The sequence below is a fragment of the Carica papaya genome, chromosome 8 (genome assembly GCF_054855325.1).
Source record: "Carica papaya isolate Zhongbai chromosome 8, ASM5485532v1, whole genome shotgun sequence".
Taxonomy (NCBI): domain Eukaryota; kingdom Viridiplantae; phylum Streptophyta; class Magnoliopsida; order Brassicales; family Caricaceae; genus Carica; species Carica papaya.
Window position 1 is genome coordinate 16,943,184 of NC_142316.1, and position 19,646 is coordinate 16,962,829.

The 19,646-nt window shown below is 46.3% G+C and overlaps 2 non-coding genes and 35 pseudogenes across 2 annotated transcripts; 4 read left to right on the forward strand and 33 right to left on the reverse strand.

Moving 5' to 3' along the window:
* Positions 1–150: 150 nt before the first annotated feature.
* Positions 151–268, reverse strand: LOC148244637 (5S ribosomal RNA; annotated as a pseudogene).
* A 561-nt stretch (positions 269–829) lies between these two features.
* On the reverse strand, positions 830–948 carry LOC148244638 (5S ribosomal RNA; annotated as a pseudogene).
* Positions 949–1,154: 206 nt separating this feature from the next.
* On the reverse strand, positions 1,155–1,273 carry LOC148244639 (5S ribosomal RNA; annotated as a pseudogene).
* A 559-nt stretch (positions 1,274–1,832) lies between these two features.
* Positions 1,833–1,951, reverse strand: LOC148244640 (5S ribosomal RNA; annotated as a pseudogene).
* Positions 1,952–2,512: 561 nt separating this feature from the next.
* Positions 2,513–2,631, reverse strand: LOC148244641 (5S ribosomal RNA; annotated as a pseudogene).
* A 310-nt stretch (positions 2,632–2,941) lies between these two features.
* LOC148244642 (5S ribosomal RNA) lies at positions 2,942–3,060 on the reverse strand (annotated as a pseudogene).
* A 559-nt stretch (positions 3,061–3,619) lies between these two features.
* On the reverse strand, positions 3,620–3,738 carry LOC148244643 (5S ribosomal RNA; annotated as a pseudogene).
* A 562-nt stretch (positions 3,739–4,300) lies between these two features.
* On the reverse strand, positions 4,301–4,419 carry LOC148244644 (5S ribosomal RNA; annotated as a pseudogene).
* Positions 4,420–4,952: 533 nt separating this feature from the next.
* Positions 4,953–5,071, reverse strand: LOC148244645 (5S ribosomal RNA; annotated as a pseudogene).
* A 589-nt stretch (positions 5,072–5,660) lies between these two features.
* LOC148244646 (5S ribosomal RNA) lies at positions 5,661–5,779 on the reverse strand (annotated as a pseudogene).
* Positions 5,780–6,342: 563 nt separating this feature from the next.
* Positions 6,343–6,461, reverse strand: LOC148244647 (5S ribosomal RNA; annotated as a pseudogene).
* Positions 6,462–7,023: 562 nt separating this feature from the next.
* Positions 7,024–7,142, reverse strand: LOC148244648 (5S ribosomal RNA; annotated as a pseudogene).
* Positions 7,143–7,701: 559 nt separating this feature from the next.
* Positions 7,702–7,820, reverse strand: LOC148244649 (5S ribosomal RNA; annotated as a pseudogene).
* A 730-nt stretch (positions 7,821–8,550) lies between these two features.
* On the forward strand, positions 8,551–8,668 carry LOC148244650 (5S ribosomal RNA; annotated as a pseudogene).
* A 203-nt stretch (positions 8,669–8,871) lies between these two features.
* LOC148244651 (5S ribosomal RNA) lies at positions 8,872–8,990 on the forward strand (annotated as a pseudogene).
* Positions 8,991–9,199: 209 nt separating this feature from the next.
* Positions 9,200–9,318, forward strand: LOC148244652 (5S ribosomal RNA; annotated as a pseudogene).
* Positions 9,319–9,527: 209 nt separating this feature from the next.
* Positions 9,528–9,646, forward strand: LOC148244653 (5S ribosomal RNA; annotated as a pseudogene).
* A 382-nt stretch (positions 9,647–10,028) lies between these two features.
* LOC148244654 (5S ribosomal RNA) lies at positions 10,029–10,147 on the reverse strand (annotated as a pseudogene).
* Positions 10,148–10,351: 204 nt separating this feature from the next.
* Positions 10,352–10,469, reverse strand: LOC148244655 (5S ribosomal RNA; annotated as a pseudogene).
* Positions 10,470–11,029: 560 nt separating this feature from the next.
* On the reverse strand, positions 11,030–11,148 carry LOC148244656 (5S ribosomal RNA; annotated as a pseudogene).
* Positions 11,149–11,710: 562 nt separating this feature from the next.
* On the reverse strand, positions 11,711–11,829 carry LOC148244657 (5S ribosomal RNA; annotated as a pseudogene).
* A 209-nt stretch (positions 11,830–12,038) lies between these two features.
* On the reverse strand, positions 12,039–12,157 carry LOC148244658 (5S ribosomal RNA; annotated as a pseudogene).
* A 203-nt stretch (positions 12,158–12,360) lies between these two features.
* LOC148244659 (5S ribosomal RNA) lies at positions 12,361–12,478 on the reverse strand (annotated as a pseudogene).
* A 560-nt stretch (positions 12,479–13,038) lies between these two features.
* On the reverse strand, positions 13,039–13,157 carry LOC148244660 (5S ribosomal RNA). The gene has a single exon (XR_015814743.1). It is a non-coding gene; the product is annotated as a 5S ribosomal RNA (ribosomal RNA).
* Positions 13,158–13,362: 205 nt separating this feature from the next.
* Positions 13,363–13,481, reverse strand: LOC148244661 (5S ribosomal RNA; annotated as a pseudogene).
* Positions 13,482–14,040: 559 nt separating this feature from the next.
* On the reverse strand, positions 14,041–14,159 carry LOC148244662 (5S ribosomal RNA; annotated as a pseudogene).
* A 209-nt stretch (positions 14,160–14,368) lies between these two features.
* LOC148244663 (5S ribosomal RNA) lies at positions 14,369–14,487 on the reverse strand (annotated as a pseudogene).
* A 529-nt stretch (positions 14,488–15,016) lies between these two features.
* Positions 15,017–15,135, reverse strand: LOC148244664 (5S ribosomal RNA; annotated as a pseudogene).
* Positions 15,136–15,195: 60 nt separating this feature from the next.
* Positions 15,196–15,314, reverse strand: LOC148244665 (5S ribosomal RNA; annotated as a pseudogene).
* Positions 15,315–15,520: 206 nt separating this feature from the next.
* On the reverse strand, positions 15,521–15,651 carry LOC148244666 (5S ribosomal RNA; annotated as a pseudogene).
* Positions 15,652–15,856: 205 nt separating this feature from the next.
* Positions 15,857–15,975, reverse strand: LOC148244667 (5S ribosomal RNA; annotated as a pseudogene).
* A 565-nt stretch (positions 15,976–16,540) lies between these two features.
* Positions 16,541–16,659, reverse strand: LOC148244668 (5S ribosomal RNA). Its single transcript, XR_015814599.1, has one exon. It is a non-coding gene; the product is annotated as a 5S ribosomal RNA (ribosomal RNA).
* A 209-nt stretch (positions 16,660–16,868) lies between these two features.
* LOC148244669 (5S ribosomal RNA) lies at positions 16,869–16,987 on the reverse strand (annotated as a pseudogene).
* Positions 16,988–17,191: 204 nt separating this feature from the next.
* LOC148244670 (5S ribosomal RNA) lies at positions 17,192–17,310 on the reverse strand (annotated as a pseudogene).
* A 205-nt stretch (positions 17,311–17,515) lies between these two features.
* Positions 17,516–17,634, reverse strand: LOC148244671 (5S ribosomal RNA; annotated as a pseudogene).
* A 559-nt stretch (positions 17,635–18,193) lies between these two features.
* On the reverse strand, positions 18,194–18,311 carry LOC148244672 (5S ribosomal RNA; annotated as a pseudogene).
* A 206-nt stretch (positions 18,312–18,517) lies between these two features.
* LOC148244673 (5S ribosomal RNA) lies at positions 18,518–18,636 on the reverse strand (annotated as a pseudogene).
* Positions 18,637–19,646: the final 1,010 nt, after the last annotated feature.

Consider the following 19,646-nt stretch of genomic DNA (forward strand, 5'->3'; position numbering starts at 1 on the left):
CATTTGTTTCCTTGTGCGTTCACACTGCACCTCTCCTTCTCGTTCTAATATCCATTAAAATGTCCCTGATTCTTGACTCACATTTGCGTATAAACCAGCGGACCATAGTTCCAATCGCGCGTAACGTCGAACGACCCATCTGAAAAAATATTATTGCGATACGAGGACTTCCCAAGAGGTCACCCATCCAAGTACTACTCTCGCCCAAGCACACTTAACTGCAGAGTTCTGATGGGATCCAGTGCATTAGTGCTGGTATGATGCCACTTGTTTAATTTTGCGCTTCAAATACATACACTCCTTCTCTTTTCTTCCTCCTCCTGTCATTTGATTCCTTGTGCGTGCGCACTGCACCTCCCGTACTCGTTCTAATATCAAGTAAAATGCCACGGTGCCGTGACTCACATTTGCGAATAAACCTGCGGACCATAAATCAAGTCGCGCGTAACGTCAAAAGAATCATCTGCAAAAAGATGGGTGCAACACGAGGACCTTCCAAGAAAATGGGTGAAATATAAGGATTTCGCAGGAGGTCACCCATCCGAGTACTTTTCTCGCTCAAGCACCCTTAACTGCGGAGTTCTGATAGAATCCATTGCATTAGTGCTGGTATGATCCCTCATGTTTCATTCTGCACTGCAAATACATACACTCTTTCTCCTTCCATCCCCCCTCCCGTCATTTGTTTCCTTGTGCGTGCAGTTTGCATCTCTCTTTCTCGTTTTAATATCAAGTAATATGCCTTAGCACCGTGACTCACCTTTGCAAATGAACCAGCGGTTTATAATTCCATTCGCAAGTAACGTCGAACAACCCATCCGAAAAAAAATTGGTGCAACACGAGGGCTTCCCAAGTGGTCACCCATCCGAGTACTACTCCCGCCCAAGCACACTTAACTGCGGAGTTCTGATGGGATCCGAAGATTTAGTGCTGGTATGATCGCACCTGTTTAATTTCATGCTGCAAATACATACACTCCTTCTCCTTTCTTCCCCTTCCTGTCATTTGTTTCCTTGTTCGTTCACACTTCACCTCTCATTCTCGTTCTAATATCGATTAAAATGCCCCTGCTTCTTGACTCACATTTACGTATAAACCAGCGGACCCTAGTTCCAGACGTGCGTAACGTCGAACGACCCGTCTAAAAAAAAAATTGGTGCGACACAAGTACTTCCCAGGAGGTCACCCATCCGAGTACTAATCTCGCCCAAGCACACATAACTGCGGAGTTCTGATGGGATCCGGTGCATTAGTGCTGGTATGATCGCACCTGTTTAATTTCGCGCTGCAAATACATAAACTCATTCCCCTTTCTTCCCCCTCCCGTCATTTGTTTCCTTGTGCGTGCGCATTGCACCTCCCGTTCTCGTTCTAATATCAAGTAAAATGTCACGGCACCGTGACTCACATTTGCAAATAAACCTGAGGACCATAATTAAAGTCGCGCGTAACGTCGAAAGAATCATTTGCAAAAAAATGGGTGCAACACGAGGACTTCACAAGAAAATGGGTGAAATATAAGGATTTCGCAGGAGGTAACCCATGCTAGTACTACTATCGCCAAAGCACCCTTACCTACGGAGTTCTGATAGAATCCGTTGCTTTAGTGCTGGTATGATCGCACTTGTTTCATTTCGTGCTGAAAATACATACACTCCTTCTCCTTCCCTCCCCCTCCCATCAATTATTTCCTTGTGCGTTCACACTGCACCTCTTTTTCTCGTTCTAATATCGATTAAAATGCCATAGCTTCTTGACTCACATTTGCGTATAAACCAGCGGACCCTAGTTCCTGTCGCGCGTTGCGTCGAACGACCCGGCTGAAAAAAAATTGGTGCCACACGAGGACTTCCCAGGAGGTCACCCATCCAAGTACTACTCTAGCCCGAGCACACTTAACTGCGAAGTTCTGATGGGATCCGGTGCATTAGTGCTGGTATGATCGCACCTGTTTATTTTTGCGCTGCAAATACATAAATTCCTTCTCCTTTCTTCCCGCTCCCGTCATTTGTTTCCATGTGCGTGCGCACTGCACCTCCCGTGCTCGTTCTAATATCAAGTAAAATGCTAAGGTGCCGTTACTCACATTTGCGAATAAACATGAGGACCATAATTCAAGTCGCGCGTAACGTCGAAAGAATCATCTGCAAAAAAATGGGTGCAACACGAGGACTTCCTAAGAAAATAGGTGAAATATAAGGATTTCGCATGAGGTCACCCATCCTAGTGCTACTCTCACCCAAGCACCCTTAACTTGCGGAGTTCTGATAGAATCCGTTGCATTGGTGCTTGTATGATCGCTCATGTTTCATTCTGCGCTGCAAATACATACACTCTTTCTCCCTCCATCCCCTCTCCCGTCATTTGTTTCCTTGTGCGTGCACTCTGCATCTCTCCTTCTTGTTCTAATATCAAGTAAAATACCCTGGCATCGTGACTCACCTTTGCGAATGAACCAGCGGTTTATAATTGCATTCGCGCGTAACGTCGAACGATCCATCCGAAAAGAAATGGGTGCAACACGAGGACTTCCCAGGAGGTCACCAATCCGAGCACTACTCCCGCCCAAGCACACTTAACTGCTAAGTTCCGATGGGATACGGTGCATTAGTGCTGGTATGATGGCACCTATTTAATTTAGCGCTGCAAATACGTACACTCATTCTCCTTTCTTCCCCTTCCCGTCATTTGTTTCCTTGTGCGTGTGCACTGCACCTCTCGTTCTCGTATAAATATCAAGTAAAATACCACGGCGCAGTGACTCACATTTTCGAATAAATCTGCGGACTATAATTAAAGTCGCGCGTAACGTCGAATGACACATCTAAAAAAAAAAATGGGCGCAACACGAGAACTTCCCAGGAGGGTCACATTTGCGTATAAACCAGCGGACCCTAGTTTCAGACGCGCGTAACGTCGAACGACCCGTCTGAAAAAAAATTTGTGTGACAAGAGGACTTCCCAGGAGGTCACCCATCCGAGTAATAATCTCGCCCAAGCACACTTCACTGCGGAGTTCTGATGGGATCCGGTGCATTAGTGCTGGTGTGATCGCACCTGTTTAATTTCGCGCTGCAAATACATAAACTCATTCCCCTTTCTTCCCCCTCCCGTCATTTGTTTCCTTGTGCGTGCGCACTGCACCTCCCGTTATCGTTCTAATATCAAGTAAAATGCTACAGCGCCGTGACTCACATTTGCGAATAAACCTGAGGACCATAATTCAAGTCACGCGTAACATCGAAAGAATCATCTGCAAAAAAATGGGTGCAACACGAGGACTTCACAAGAAAATGGGTGAAATATAAGGACTTCGCAGGAGGTAACCCATGCTAGTACTACTCTCACCCAAGCACCCTTACCTACGGAGATCTGATAGAATCCGTTACATTAGTGCTGGTATGATCGCACCTGTTTCATTTCGTGCTGAAAATACATACACTCTTTCTCCTTCCCTCCCCCTCCCATTAATTGTTTCCTTGTGCGTTCACACTGCACCTCTCCATCTCGTTCTAATATCGATTAAAATGCCCCTGTTTCTTGACTCACATTTGCGTATAAACCAGCGGACCCTAGTTCCAGTCGCGCGTAACGTCGAACGACCCGTCTGAAAATAAATTGGTGCGACACGAGGACTTCCCAGGAGGTCACCCATCCGAGTACTACTCTCGCCCAAGCACACTTAACTGCGGAGTTCTGATGGGATCAGGTGCATTAGTGTTGGTATGATCGAAACCGTTTAATTCAGCACTGCAAATACATAAACTCCTTCTCCTTTCTTCCTCCCTCCCGTCATTTGTTTCCTTGTGCGTGCGCACTGCACCTCCCGTGCTCATTCTAATATCAAGTAAAATGCTACAGTGCCGTGACTCACATTTACGAATAAACCTGAGGACCATAATTCAAGTCGCGCGTATCGTCGAAAGAATCATCTGCAAAAAAATGGGTGCAACACGAGGACTTCCTAAGAAAATGGGTGAAATATAAGGACTTCGCAGGAGGTCACCCATTTTAGAGCTACTCTCGCCCAAGCACCCTTAACTTGCGGAGTTCTGATAGAATCCGTTGCATTGGTGCTGGTATGATTGCTCATGTTTCATTCTGCGCTGCAAATACATACACTTTTTCTCCCTCCATCCCCCCTCCCGTCATTTGTTTCCTTTTGCATGCACTCTGCATCTCTCATTCTCGTTCTAATATAGATTAAAATGCCCCTGCTTCTTGACTCACATTTGCGTATAAACCAGTGGACCCTAGTTCCAGTCGCGCGTAACGTCGAACGACCCGTATGAAAAAAAATTGGTGCGACACGAGGACTTCCCAGGAGGTCACCCATCCGAGTACTACTCTCGTCCAAGCACACTTAACTACAGAGTTCTGATGGAATCCAATGCATTAGTGCTGGTATGATCGCACCTATTATTTTGCGCTGCAAATACATAAACTCCTTCTCCTTTCTTCCCCCTCCCGTCATTTGTTTCCTTGTGCGTGCGCACTGCACCTCTTGTTCTCGTTTAAATATCAAGTAAAATGCCACGGCGCCGTGACTCACATTTGCGAATAAATCTGCGGACCATAATTAAAGTCGCGCGTAACGTCGAACGGAACATTTGAAAAAAAGAAAATGGGTGCAACACGAGGACTTCCCAAGTGGTCACCCATCTGAGAACTCCTCTCGCCCAAGCACACTTAACTGCGGAGTTCTGATAGGTTTTAGAGCTTTAGTGCTGGTATGATCGCACATGTTTAATTTCGCGCAGCAAATACATACACTCCTTCTCCTTTCTTCCCCCTCCCGTCATTTGTTTCCTTGTGCATTCACACTTCACCTCTCATTCTCGTTCTAATATCGATTAAAATGCCCCTGCTTCTTGACTCACATTTGCGTATAAACTAGTGGACCCTAGTTCCAGTCGCGCGTAACGTCGAATGACCCGTCTGAGAAAAAAAATTAGTGCGACACGAGGACTTCCCAGGAGGTCAACCATCCGAGTACTACTCTCGCCAAAGCACACTTAACTACGGAGTTCTGATGGGATCCGGTGCATTAGTGCTGGTATGATCGCACCTGTTTAATTTCGCGCTGCAAATACATAAACTCATTCCCCTTTCTTCCCCCTCCCGTCATTTGATTCCTTGTGCGTGCGCACTGCACCTCCCGTTCTCGTTCTAATATCAAGTAAAATGCAACGGTGCCGTGACTCACAGTTGCGAATAAATCTGAGGACCATAATTCAAGTCGCGGGTAACATCGAAAGAATCATCTGCAAAAAAATGGGTGCAACACGAGGACTTCACAAGAAAATGGGTGAAATATAAGGACTTCGCAGGAGGTAACCCATGCTAGTACTACTCTCGCCCAAGCACCCTTACCTACGGAGTTCTGATAGAATTCGTTGCATTAGTGCTGGTATGATCGCACTTGTTTCATTTCGCGCTGCAAATACATAAACTCCTTCTCCTTTCTTCCCCCTCCTGTAATTTGTTTCCTTGTGCGTGCGCACTGCACCTCCCGTTCTCGTTCTAATATCAAGTAAAATGGTACAGCGCCGTGACTCACATTTGCGAATAAACCTGAGGACCATAATTCAAGTCGCGCGTAACATCGAAAGAATTATCTGCAAAACGATGGGTGCAACATGAGGACCACCCAAGAAAATGGGTGAAATATAAGGACTTCGCAGGAGGTCACCCATCCGAGTACTAATCTCTCCCAAGCACACTTCACTGCGGAGTTCTGATGGGATCTGATGCATTAGTGCTGGTATGATCGCACCTGTTTAATTTCGCGCTGCAAATACATAAATTCATTCCCCTTTCTTCCCCCTCCCGTCATTTGTTTCCTTGTGCGTGCGCACTGCACATGCCGTTCTCGTTCTAATATCAAGTAAATAGCTACAGCGCCGTGACTCACATTTGCGAATAAACCTGAGGACCATAATTCAAGTCGCACGTAACGTCAAAAGAATCATCTACAAAAAAATGGGTGCAACACGAGGACTTCACAAGAAAATAGGTGAAATATAAGGACTTCGCAGGAGGTAACCCATGCTAGTACTACTCTCGCCCAAACACACTTAACTGCGGAATTATGATAGAATCCGTTGCATTAGTGCTGGTATGATCGCACCAGTTTAATTTCGCGCTGCAAATACATAAACTCCTTCTCCTTTCTTCCCCCTCCCGTCATTTGTTTCCTTGTGCGTGCGCACTGCACCTCTCGTTCTCGTTCAAATATCAAGTAAAATGCCATGGCGCCGTGACTCACATTTGCGAATAAATCTGCGGACCATAATTAAAGTCGCGCGTAAGGTCGAACGGTACATCTGAAAAAAAGAAAATGGGTGCAACACGAGAACTTCCAAGGAGGTAACCCATCATTGTACTACTTTCGCCAAAGCACACTTAACTGCGGAGTTCTGATGGGATCCGTTGCATTTGTGCTGGTGTGATCGCACCCGTTTAATTCTGCGCTCCAAATACATAAACTCATTCTCCTTTCTTCCCCCTCCTGTCATTTGTTTCCTTGTGCGTGCGTACTGCACTTCCCGTGCTCGTTCTAATATCAAGTAAAATGCTACGGTGCCGTGACTCACATTTGCGAATAAACTTGAGGACCATAATTCAAGTCGCGCGTATCGTCGAAAGAATCATCTGCAAAAAAATGGGTGCAACACGAGGACTTCCTAAGAAAATGGGTGAAATATAAGAACTTCGCAGGAGGTCACCCATCCTAGTGCTTCTCTCGCCCAAGCACCCTTAACTTGCGGAGTTCTGATAGAATCCGTTGCATTGGTGCTGGATGATTGCACATGTTTCATTCTGCGCTGCAAATACATAAACTTTTTCTCCCTCCATCCGCCCTCCCGTCATTTGTTTCCTTGTGCGTGCACTCTGTATCTCTATTTCTCGTTCTAATATCAATTAAAATGCCCCTGTTTCTTGACTCACATTTGCGTATAAACCAGTGGACCCTAGTTCCAGTCGCGCGTAACGTCGAACGACCCATCGGAAAAAAAAAATTAGTGCGACACGAGGACTTCCCAAGAGGTCACCCATCCGAGTACTACTCTCGCCTAAGCACACTTAAATGCGGAGTTTTGATGGGATCCGGTGCATTAGTACTGGTATGATCGCAACTGTATGATTTTGCGCTGCAAATACATAAACTCATTCCCCTTTCTTCCCCCTCCCGTCATTTGTTTCCTTGTGCGTGCGCACTGCACCTCCCGTTCTCGTTCTAATATCAAGTAAAAAGCTACAGCGCCGTGACTCACATTTGCGAATAAACCTGAGGACCATAATTCAAGTCGCGCGTAACGTCGAAAGAATCATCTGCAAAAAAATGGGTGCAACACGAGGACTTTACAAGAAAATTGGTGAAATATAAGGACTTCGTAGGAGGTAACCCATGCTAGTACTACTCTCGCCCAAGCACCCTTACCTACGGAGTTCTGATAGAATCCGTTGCATTAGTGCTGGTATGATCGCACCTGTTTCATTTCGTGCTTAAAATACATACACTCCTTCTCTTTCCCTCCCCCTCCCATCAATTGTTTCCTTGTGCGTTCACACTGCACCTCTCCTTCTCGTTATAATATCGATTAAAATGCCCCTGCTTCTTGACTCACATTTGCGTATAAACCAACGGACCATAGTTTCAGTCGCGCGTAATGTCGAACGACCCATCAAAAAAAAAATTGGTGCGACACGAGGACTTACCAGGAGGTCACCCATCCGAGTACTACTCTCGCCCAAGCGCACTTAACTGCGGAGTTCTGATGGGATCCAGTGCATTTGTGCTGGTATGATCGCACCTGTTTAATTCCGCGCTGCAAATACATAAACTCCTTCTCCTTTCTTCCCCCTCCCATCATTTATTTCCTTGTGCGTGCGCACTGCACCTGTCGTTCTCGTCATTTGTTTCCTTGTGCGTGCACTCTGCATCTCTCCTTCTCGTTCTAATATCCATTAAAATGCCCCTGCTTCTTGACTCACATTTGCGTATAAACCAGTGGACCCTAGTTCCAGTCGCGCGTAACGTCGAACGACCCGTCTGAAAAAAAAAATTAGTGCGACACGAGGACTTCCCAGGAGGACACCCATCCGAGTACTACTCTCGCCCAAGAACACTTAACTGCGGAGGGGAGATGGGAGGAGAAAGAGTGTATGTATTTGCAGTGCAGAATGAAACATGATGTATCATACCAGCACTAATGCAATGGATTCTATCAGAACTCTGCAGTTAAAGGTGCTTAGGCGAGAAAAGTACTCGGATGGGTGACCTCCTGCGAAGTCCTTATATTTCACCCATTTTCTTGGGAGGTCCTCGTGTTGCACCCATCTTTTTGCAGATGATTCTTTCGACGTTACGCGCGACTTGATTTATGGTCCGTAGGTTTATTCGCAAATGTGAGTCACGGCGTCGTGGCATTTTACTTGATATTAGAACGAGTACGGGAGGTGCAGTGCGCACGCACAAGGAAACAAATGACGGGAGGAGGAAGAATAGAGAAGGAGTGTATGTATTTAAAGCGCAAAATTAAACAAGTGGCATCATACCAGCACTAATGCACTGGATCCCATTAGAACTCTGCAGTTAAGTGTGCTTGGGCGAGAGTAGTACTCGGATGGGTGACCTCTTGGGAAGTCCTCGTATCGCAACAATTTTTTTTTAGATGAGTCGTGTTACGTTAGGCGCGACTGGAACTATGGTCCGCTGGTTTATACGCAAATGTGAGTCAAGAATCAGGGGCATTTTAATCGATATTAGAACGAGAAGGAGAGGTGCAGTGTGAACGCACAAGGAAACAAATGATGGGAGGGGGGAGGGAAGAAGGAGTGTATGTATTTTCAGCACGAAATTAAACAGGTGCGGTCACACCAGCACAAATGCACCGGATCCCATTACAACTCCGCAGTTAAGTGTGCTTTGGTGAAAGTAGTACAATGATGGGTTACCTCCTGGGAAGTTCTCGTGTTGCACCCATTTTCTTTTTTTTAGATGATTCTTTCGACGATACGCGCAACTTCAATTATGGTCCTCAGGTTTATTGGCAAATCTGAGTCACGGCACCGTAGCATTTTACTTGATATTAGAACGAGCACGGGAGGTGCAGTGCGCACGCACAAGGAAACAAATGACGGGAGGGGGAAGAAAAGAGAAGGAGTTTATGTATTTGCGGCGCGGAATTAAACGGGTGCGATCATACCAGCAAAAATGCAACGGATCCCATCAGAACTCCGCAGTTAAGTGTGCTTTGGCGAAAGTAGTACAATGATGGGTTACCTCCTGGGAAGTTCTCGTGTTGCACCCATTTTCTTTTTTTCAGATGTGCCGTTCGACGTTACGTGCGACTTTAATTATGGTCCGCAGATTTATTCGCAAATGTGAGTCACGGCGCCGTGGTATTTTACTTGATATTTGAACAAGAACGAGAGGTGCAGTGCGCACGCACATGGAAACAAATGACGGGAGGGGAAAGAGAGGAGAAGGAGTTTATGTATTTACAGCGCGAAATTAAACAGGTGTGATCATACCAGCACTAATGCACCGGATCCCATCAGAACTCCGCAGTTAAGTGTGCATGGGCGAGAGTAGTACTCGGATGGGTGACCTCTTGGGATGTCCTTGTGTTGCACTAATTTTTTTTTTCAGACGGGTCGTTCGACGTTACGCGCGACTGGAACTAGGGTCCACTAGTTTATACACAAATGTGAGTCAAGAAGTAGGGGCATTTTAATCGATATTAGAACGAGAAGGAGAGATACAGAGTGCACGCACAAGGAATCCGCTGCATTAGTGCTGGTATGATCGCACCTGTTTAATCTGCACTGCAAATACATACACTCTTTCTCCTCCCATCCCCCCTCCCGTCATTTGTTTCCTTGTGCGTGCACTCTGCATCTCTCTTTCTCGTTCTAATATCAAGTAATATGCCCCGGCACCGTGACTCACATTTGCAAATAAACCAGCGGTTTATAATTCCATTCGCGTGTAACGTCGAACAACCCATCCGAAAAAAAATAGGAGCAACACGAGGGCTTCCCAGGTGGTCACCCATCTGAGTACTACCCTCGCCAAAGCACACTTAACTGCGGAGTTCTGATGGGATCCGAAGCTTTAGTGCTGGTATGATCGCACCTGTTTAATTTCGCGCTGCAAATACATACACTCCTTCTCTTTTCTTCCCCCTCCCGTCATTTGTTTCCTTGTGCGTTCACACTTCACCTCTCATTCTCGTTCTAATACGATTGAAATGCCCCTGCTTCTTGACTCACATTTGCGTATAAACTAGCGGACCCTAGTTCCAGACGCGCGTAACGTCGAACAACCCGTCTGAAAAAAAATTGGTGCGACACGAGGACTTCCCAGGAGGTCAACCATCCGAGTACTAATCTCGCCAAGCACACTTAACTGCGGAGTTCTGATGGGATCCGGGGCTTTAGTGCTGGTATGATCCCACCTGTTTAATTTCGCACTGCAAATACATACACTCCTTCACCTTTCTTCCCCCTCCCGTCATTTGTTTTCTTGTGCGTTCACACTTCACCTCTCATTCTCGTTGTAATATCGATTAAATGCCCCTGCTTCTTGACTCACATTTGCGTATAAACCAGCGGACCCTAGTTCCAGACGCGCGTAACGTCGAACGACCCGTCTGAAAAAAAAAATTGGTGCGACAAAAGGACTTCACAAGAAAATTGGTGAAATATAAGGACTTCGCAGGAGATAACCCATGCTAGTACTACTCTCGCTCAAGTACCCTTACCTACGGAGTTCTGATAGAATCCGTTGCATTAGTGTTGGTATGATCGCACCTGTTTCATTTCGTGCTGAAAATACATACACTCCTTCTCCTTCCCTCCCCCTCCCATAAATTGTTTCCTTGTGCGTTCACACTGCACCTCCCCTTCTCGTTCTAATATCGATTAAAATGCCCCTATTTTTTGACTCACATTTGAGTATAAACCAGCAGACCCTAGTTCCAGTCAAGCGTAACATCAAACGACCCGTCTGAAAAAAAATTGGTGCGACACGAGGACTTCTCAGGAGGTCACCCATCCGGGTACTACTCTCGCCCAAGCACACTTAACTGCGGAGTTCTGATGGGATCCGGTGCATTAGTGCTGGCATGATCACACCCATTTAATTCCGCGCTGCAAATACATAAACTCCTTCTCCTCTCTTGCCCCTCCCGTCATTTGTTTCCTTGTGCGTGCGCACTGCACCTCCCGTGCTCGTTCTATTATCAAGTAAAATGCTACGGTGCCGTAACTCACATTTGCGAATAAAACTGAGGACCATAATTCAAGTCGCGCGTATCGTCGAAAGAATCATCTGCAAAAAAATGGGTGCAACACGAGGACTTCCTAAGAAAATGGGTGAAATATAAAGATTTCGCAGGAGGTCACCCATCCTAGTGCTACTCTCGCCCAAGCACCCTTAACTTGCAGAGTTCTGATAGAATCCATTGCATTGATGCTGGTATGATTGCTCATGTTTCATTCTGCGCTGCAAATACATACACTTTTTCTCCCTCCACCCCCCATCCCGTCATTTGTTTCCTTGTGCGTGCACTCTGTATCTCTTTTTCTCGTTCTAATATCGATTAAAATGCCCCTGCTTCTTGACTCACATTTGCGTATAAACCAGTGGACCCTAGTCCCAGTCGCGCGTAACGTCGAACGACCCATCTGAAAAAAAAATTAGTGCGACACGAGGACTTCCCACAAGGTCTCTAATCCGAGTACTACTCTCGCCCAAGCACACTTAACTGCGGAGTTCTGATGGGATCCGGTGCATTAGTGCTGGTATGATCGCACCTGTTTAATTTCGCGCTGCAAATACGTAAACTCCTTATCCTTTCTTCCCCTTCCCGTCATTTGTTTCCTTGTGCGTGCGCACTGCACCTCTCGTTCTCATTCAAATATCAAGTAAAATGCTATGGCGCCGTGACTCACATTTGCGAATAAATCTGCGGACCATAATTAAAGTCGCGCGTAACGTCGAACGACAAATTTGAAAAAAAGAAAATGGGTGCAACACGAGAACTTCCCATGAGGTAACCCATCATTGCACTACTTTCGCCAAAGCACACTTAACTGCGGAGTTCTGATGGGATGCGGTGCATTTGTGCTAGTGTGACCACACCTGTTTAATTTCGTGCTTAAAATACATACACTCCTTCTTCCCTCCCCCCTCCCATCATTTGTTTCCTTGTGCGTTCACACTGCACCTCTCCTTCTCGTTCTAATATCGATTAAAATGCCCCTGATTCTTGACTCACATTTGCGTATAAACCAGCGGACCATAGTTCCAGTCGCGTGTAATGTCGAACGACCCATCTGCAAAAAAATTGTTGCGATACGAGAACTTCCCAAGAGGTCACCCATCCGAGTACTACTCTTGCCCAAGCACACTTAACTGCAGAGTTCTGATGGGATCCAGTGCATTAGTGCTGGTATGTTGCCACTTGTTTAATTTTGCGCTTCAAATACATACAGTCCTTCTCTTTTATTCCACATCCCGTCATTTGTTTCCTTGTGCGTGCGCACTGCACCTCCCGTACTCGTTCTAATATCAAGTAAAATGTCGCGGCGCCGTGACTCACATTTGCGAATAAACCTGCAGACCATAAATCAAGTCGCGCGTAACGTCGAAAGAATCATCTGCAAAAAGATGGGTGCAACACGAGGACCTCCCAAGAAAATGGGTGAAATATAAGGACTTCGCAGGAGGTCACCCATCCGAGTACTTTTCACGCCCAAGCACCCTTAACTGCGGAGTTCTGATAGAATCTGTTGCATTAGTGCTGGTATGATCCCTCATGTTTCATTCAGCACTGCAAATACATACACTCTTTCTTCTTCCATCCCCCCTCCTGTCATTTGTTTCCTTGTGCGTGCACTCTGCATCTCTCTTTCTCATTCTAATATCAAATAATATGCCCCGGCACCGTGACTCACCTTTGCAAATGAACCAGCGGTTTATAATTCCATTCGCGCTTAACGTTGAACAACCCATCCAAAAAAAATAGGTGCAACACGAGGGCTTCGCAAGTGGTCACCCATCCGAGTACTACTCTCGCCCAAGCACACTTAACTGCGGAGTTCTGATGGGATCCGGAGCTTTAGTGCTGGTATGATCGCAACTGTTTAATTTCGCACTGCAAATACATACACTCCTTCTCCTTTCTTCCCCTTCCCGTCATTTGTTTCCATGTGCGTTCACACTTCACCTCTCATTCTCGTTCTAATATCGATTAAAATGCCCCTGCTTCTTGACTCACATTTGCGAATAAACTAGCGGACCCTAGTTCCAGACGCGCGTAACGTCGAACGACCCGTCTGAAAAATAATTGGTGCGACACGAGGACTTCCCAGGAGGTCACCCATCCGAGTACTAATCTCACTCGAGCACACATAACTGCGGAGTTCTGATGGGATCCGGTGCATTAGTGCTAGTATGATCGCACCTGTTTAATTTCGCGCTGCAAATACATAAACTCATTCCCCTTTCTTCCCCCACCCGTTATTTATTTCCTTGTGCGTGGGCACTGCACCTCCCGTTCTTGTTCTAATATCAAGTAAAATGCTACAGCGCTGTGACTCACATTTGCGAATAAACCTGAGGACCATAATTCAAGTCGCGCGTAACGTTGAAAGAATTATCTACAAAAAAATGGGTGCAACACGAGGACTTCAGAAGAAAATGGGTTAAATACAAAGACTTCGCAGGAGGTAACCCATGCTAGTATTACTCTCGCCCAAGCACCCTTACCTACGGAGTTCTGATAGAATCCGTTGCATTAGTGCTGGTATGATCGCACCTGTTTCATTTCTTGCTGAAAATACATGCACTCCTTCTCCTTCCCTCCCCCTCCCATCAATTGTTTCCTTGTGCGTGCACTCTGCATCTCTCATTCTCGTTTTAATATCGATTAAAATGCCCCTGCTTCGTGACTCACATTTGCGTATAAACCAGCGGACCCTAATTCTAGTCGCGCGTAACGTCGAACGACCCGTCTGGAAAAAAATTAGTGCGACACGAGGACTTCTCAGGATGTCACCCATCCGAGTACTGCTCTCGCCCAAGCACACTTAACTGCGGAGTTCTGATGGGATCCGGTGCATTAGTGCTGGTATGATCGAACCTGTTTAATTTCGCGCTGCAAATACATAAACTCCTTCTCCTTTATTCCCCCTCCCGTCATTTGTTTCCTTGTGCGTGCGCACTGCACCTCTCGTTCTCGCTCAAATATCAAGTAAAATGCCACGGCGCCGTGACTCACATTTGCGAATAAATCTGCGGACCATAATTAAGGTCGCGCGTAAGGTCGAACGGCACATCTGAAAAAAAAAAAATGGGTGCAACACGAGAACTTCCAAGGAGGTAACCCATCATTGTACTACTTTCGCCAAAGCACACTTAACTGCGGAGTTCTGATGGGATCCGGTGCATTTGTGCTGGTGTGACCGCACCTGTTTAATTTCGTGCTGAAAATACATACACTCCTTCTTCCCTCCCCCCCTCCCATCATTTATTTCCTTGTGCGTGCGCACTGCACCTCTCCTTCTCGTTCTAATATCAAGTAAAATGCTACGGTGCCGTGACTCACATTTGCGAATAAACCTGAGGACCATAATTCAAGTCGCTCGTATCGTCGAAAGAATCATCTGCAAAAAAATGGGTGCAACACGAGGACTTCCTGAGAAAATGGGTGAAATATAAGGACTTCGCAGGAGGTCACCCATTCTAGTGCTACTCTCGCCCAAGCACCCTAAACTTACGGAGTTCTGATAGAATCTGTTGCATTGGTGCTGGTATGATTGCTCATGTTTCATTCTGCGCTGCAAATACATACACTATTTTTCCCTCCATCCCTCCTCCCGTCATTTGTTTCCTTGTGCCTGCACTCTGCATCTCTCCTTTTTGTTCTAATATCGATTAAAATGCCCCTGCTCCTAGTTCCAGTCGCGCGTAACGTCGAACTACCCGTTTGAAAAAAAAAATTAGTGCGACACGAGAACTTCCCAGGAGGTCACCCATCCGAGTACTCCTCTCGCCCAAGCACACTTTTCTGCAGAGTTCTGATGGAATCCGATGCATTAGTGCTGGTATGATCGCACTTGTTTAATTTCGCGCTGCAAATGGATAAACTCCTTCTCCTTTCTTCCCCCTCCCAAGAAAATAGGTGAAATATAAGGACTTCGCAGGAGGTCACCCATCCGAGTACTTTTCTCGCCCAAGCACCCTTAACTACGGAGTTCTGATAGAATCCGTTGCATTAGTGCTGGTATGATCCCTCATGTTTCATTCTGCACTGCAAATACATACACTCTTTCTCCTTCCATCCCCCCACCCGTCATTTGTTTCCTTGTGCGTGCACTCTGCATCTCTCTTTCTCTTTCTAATATCAAGTAATATGCCCCAGCACCGTGACTCACCTTTGCAAATGAACCAGCGGATTTTAATTCCATTCGCGCGTAACGTCGAACAACCCATCCGAAAAAAAATAGAAGCAACACGAGGGCTTCCCAGGTGGTCAACCAGGTGGTCACCCATCCGAGTACTACCCTCGCCCAAGCACACTTAATTGCGGAGTTCTGATGGGATCTGGAGCTTTAGTGCTGGTATGATTGCACCTGTTTATTTTCGCGCTACAAATACATACACTCCTTCTCCTTTCTTCCCCCTCCCGTCATTTGTTTCCTTGTACGTTCACACTTCACCTCTCATTCTCGTTCTAATATCGATTAAAATGCCCCTGCTTCTTGACTCACATTTGCGTATAAACCAGCAGACCCTAGTTCCAGACGCGCGTAACGTCGAACAACCCGTCTGAAAAAAAATTGATGCGACACGAGGACTTCCCAGGAGGTCACCCATCCGAGTACTAATCTCGCCCAAGCACAATTAACTGCAGAGTTCTGATGGGATCCGGTGCATTAATGCTGTTATGATCGCACCTGTTCAATTTTGCGGTGCAAATACATAAACTCATTCTCCTTTCTTCCCCCTCCCGCCATTTGTTTCCTTGTGCGTGCCTACTGCACCTCCCGTGCTCGTTCTAATACCAAGTAAAATGCTACGTTGCCGTGACTCACATTTGCAAATAAACCTGCGGACCATAATTCAAGTCGCGCGTATCGTCGAAAGAATCATCTGCAAAAAAATGGGTGCAACACGAGGAGTTCCTAAGAAAATGGGTGAAATATAAGGACTTCGCAGGAGGTCACCCATCCTAGTGCTACTCTCGCCCAAGCACCCCTAACTTGCGGAGTTCTGATAGAATCCGTTGCATTGGTGCTGGTATGATTGCTCATGTTTCATTCTGCGCTGCAAATTCATACACTTTTTCTCCCTCCATCACCCCTTCCGTCATTTATTTCCTTGTGCATGCACTCTGCATCTCTCCTTCTCGTTCTAATATCGATTAAAATGCCCCTGCTTCTTGACTCACATTTGCGTATAAACCAGTAGACCCTAGTTCCAGTCGCGCGTAACGTCGAACGACCCGTCTGAAAAAAAAAAAATTAGTGCGACACGAGGACTTCCCAGGAGGTCACCCATCCGAGTACTACTCTTGCCCAAGCACACTTATCTGCGGAGTTCTGATGGGATCCGGTGCATTAGTGCTGGTATGATCGCACCAGTTTAATTTCGCGCTGCAAATACATAAACTCCTTCTCCTTTCTTCCCCCTCCCGTCATTTGTTTCCTTGTGCGTGCGCACTGCACCTCTCATTCTCGTTCAAATATCAAGTAAAATGTCACGGCGCCGTGACTCACATTTGCGAATAAATCTGCGGACCATAATTAAAGTCGCGCGTAACGTCGAGCGGCACATCTGAAAAAAAGAAAATTGGTGCAACACGAGATCTTCCTAGGAGGTAACCCATCATTGTACTACTTTCGCCAGAGCACACTTAACTGCGAAGTTCTGATGGGATCCGGTGCATTTGTGCTGGTGTCACCGCACCTGTTTAATTTCGTGCTGAAAATACATACACTCCTTCTTCCCTCCCCCCCTCCCATCATTTGTTTCCTTGTGCGTTCACACTGCACATCTCCTTCTCGTTCTAATATCGATTAAAATGCCCCTGATTCTTGACTCACATTTGAGTATAAACCAGCGGACCATAGTTCCAGTCGCGCGTAACGTCGAACGACCCATCTGAAAGAAAATTGTTGCAATACGAGGACTTCCCAAGAGGTCACCCATCCGAGTACTACTCTCGCCCAAGCACACTTAACTACAGAGTTCTGATGGGATCCAGTGCATCAGTGCTGGTATGATGTCACTTGTTTAATTTTGCGATTCAAATACATACACTCCTTCTCCTTTCTTCCCCCTACTGTCATTTGTTTCCTTGTGCGTTCACACTTCCCCTCTCATTCTCGTTCTAATATCGATTAAAATGCCCCTACTTCTTGACTCACAATTGCGTATAAACCAGCGGACCCTAGCTCCAGACGCGCGTAACGTCGAACAACCCGTCTGAAAAGAAATTTGTGCGACACGAGGACTTCCCAGGAGGTCACCAATCCGAGTACTAATCTCGCCCAAGCACACTTCACTGCGGAGTTCTGATGGGATCCGGTGCATTAGTGCTGGTATGATCCCACCTGTTTAATTTTGTGCTGTAAATACATAAACTCATTCCCCTTTCTTCCCCCTCGCGTCAATTGTTTACTTGTGCGTGTGCACTGCACCTCCCGTTCTCGTCCTAATATCAAGTAAAATGCTACAGCGCTGTGACTCACATTTGCGAATAAACCTGAGGACCATAATTCAAGTTGCGCGTAACGTCGAAAGAATCATCTGCAAAAAAATGGGTGCAACACGAGGACTTCACAAGAAAATGGGTGAAATATAAGGACTTCGCAGGACGTAACCCATGCTAGTACTACTCTCGCCAAAGCACCCTTACCTATGGAGTTCTGATAGAATCTGTTGCATTTGTGCTGGTTTGATCGCACCTGTTTCATTTCGTGCTGAAAATACATACACTCCTTCTCCTTCCCTCCTTCTCCCATAAATTGTTTCCTTGTGCGTTCACACTGCACCTCTCCTTCTCGTTCTAATATCGATTAAAATGCCCCTGCTTCTTGACTCACATTTGCGTATAAACCAGCGGACACGAGTTCCAGTCGCGCGTAACGTCGAATGACCCGTCTGAAAGAAAATTATTACGATACAAGGACTTCCCAAGAGGTCACCCATCCGAGTACTACTCTCGCCCAAGCACACTTAACTGCAGAGTTCTGATGGGATCCAGTGCATCAGTGCTGGTATGATGCAACTTGTTTAATTTTGCGCTTCAAATACATACCCTCCTTCTCCTTTCTTCCCCCTCCCGTCATTTGTTTCCTTGTGCGTTCACACTTCACCTCTCATTCTCGTTCTAATATCGATTAAAATGCCCATGCTTCTTGACTCACATTTGCGTATAAACCAGCGGACCCTAGCTCCAGACGCGCGTAACTTCGAACAACCTGTCTGAAAAGAAATTTGTACGACACGAGGACTTCCCAGGAGGTCACCCATCCGAGTACTAATCTCGCCCAAGCACACTTCACTGCGGAGTTCTGATGGGATCCGGTGCATTAGTGCTGGTATGATCCCACCTGTTTAATTTCGCGCTGCAAATACATAAACTCATCCCCCTTTCTTCCCCCTCGCGTCATTTGTTTCCTTGTGCGTGCGCACTGCACCTCCCGTTCTCGTCCTAATATCAAGTAAAATGCTACAGCGCCGTGACTCACATTTGCGAATAAACCTGAGGACCATAATTCAAGTCGCGCGTAACATCGAAAGAATCATCTACAAAAAAATGAGTGCAACACGAGGACTTCACAAGAAAATGGGTGAAATATAAGGACTTCGCAGGAGGTAACCCATGCTAGTACTACTCTCGCCAAAGCACCCTTACCTACGGAGTTATGATAGAATCCGTTGCATTTGTGCTGGTTTGATCGCACCTGTTTCATTTCGTGCTGAAAATACATACACTCCTTCTTCTTCCCTCCTTCTCCCATAAATTGTTTCCTTGTGCATTCACACTGCACCTCTCCTTCTCGTTCTAATATCGATTAAAATGCCCCTGCTTCTTGACTCACATTTGCGTATAAACCAGCGGACACGAGTTCCAGTCGCGCGTAACGTCGAACGACCCATCTGAAAAAAAATTGTTGCGATACGAGAACTTCCCAAGAGGTCACCCATCCGAGTACTACTCTCGCCCAAGCACAATTAACTGAAGGGTTCTCATGGGATCCAGTGCATTAGCGCTTGTATGATGCCACTTGTTTAATTTTGCGCTTCAAATACATACACTCCTTCTCTTTTCTTCCTCCTCCCGTCATTTGTTTCCTTGTGCGTGCGCACTGCACCTCCCGTACTCGTTCTAATATCAAGTAAAATGCAACGGCGCCGTGACTCATATTTGCGAATAAACCTGCGGACCATAAATCAAGTCGCGCGTAACGGCAAAAGAATCATCTGCAAAAAGATGGGTGCAACACGAGGACCTCCCAAGAAAATGGGTGAAATATAAGGACTTCGCAGGAGGTCACCCATCCTAGTGCTACTCTCGCCGAAGCACCCTTAACTTGCAGAGTTCTGATAGAATCCGTTGCA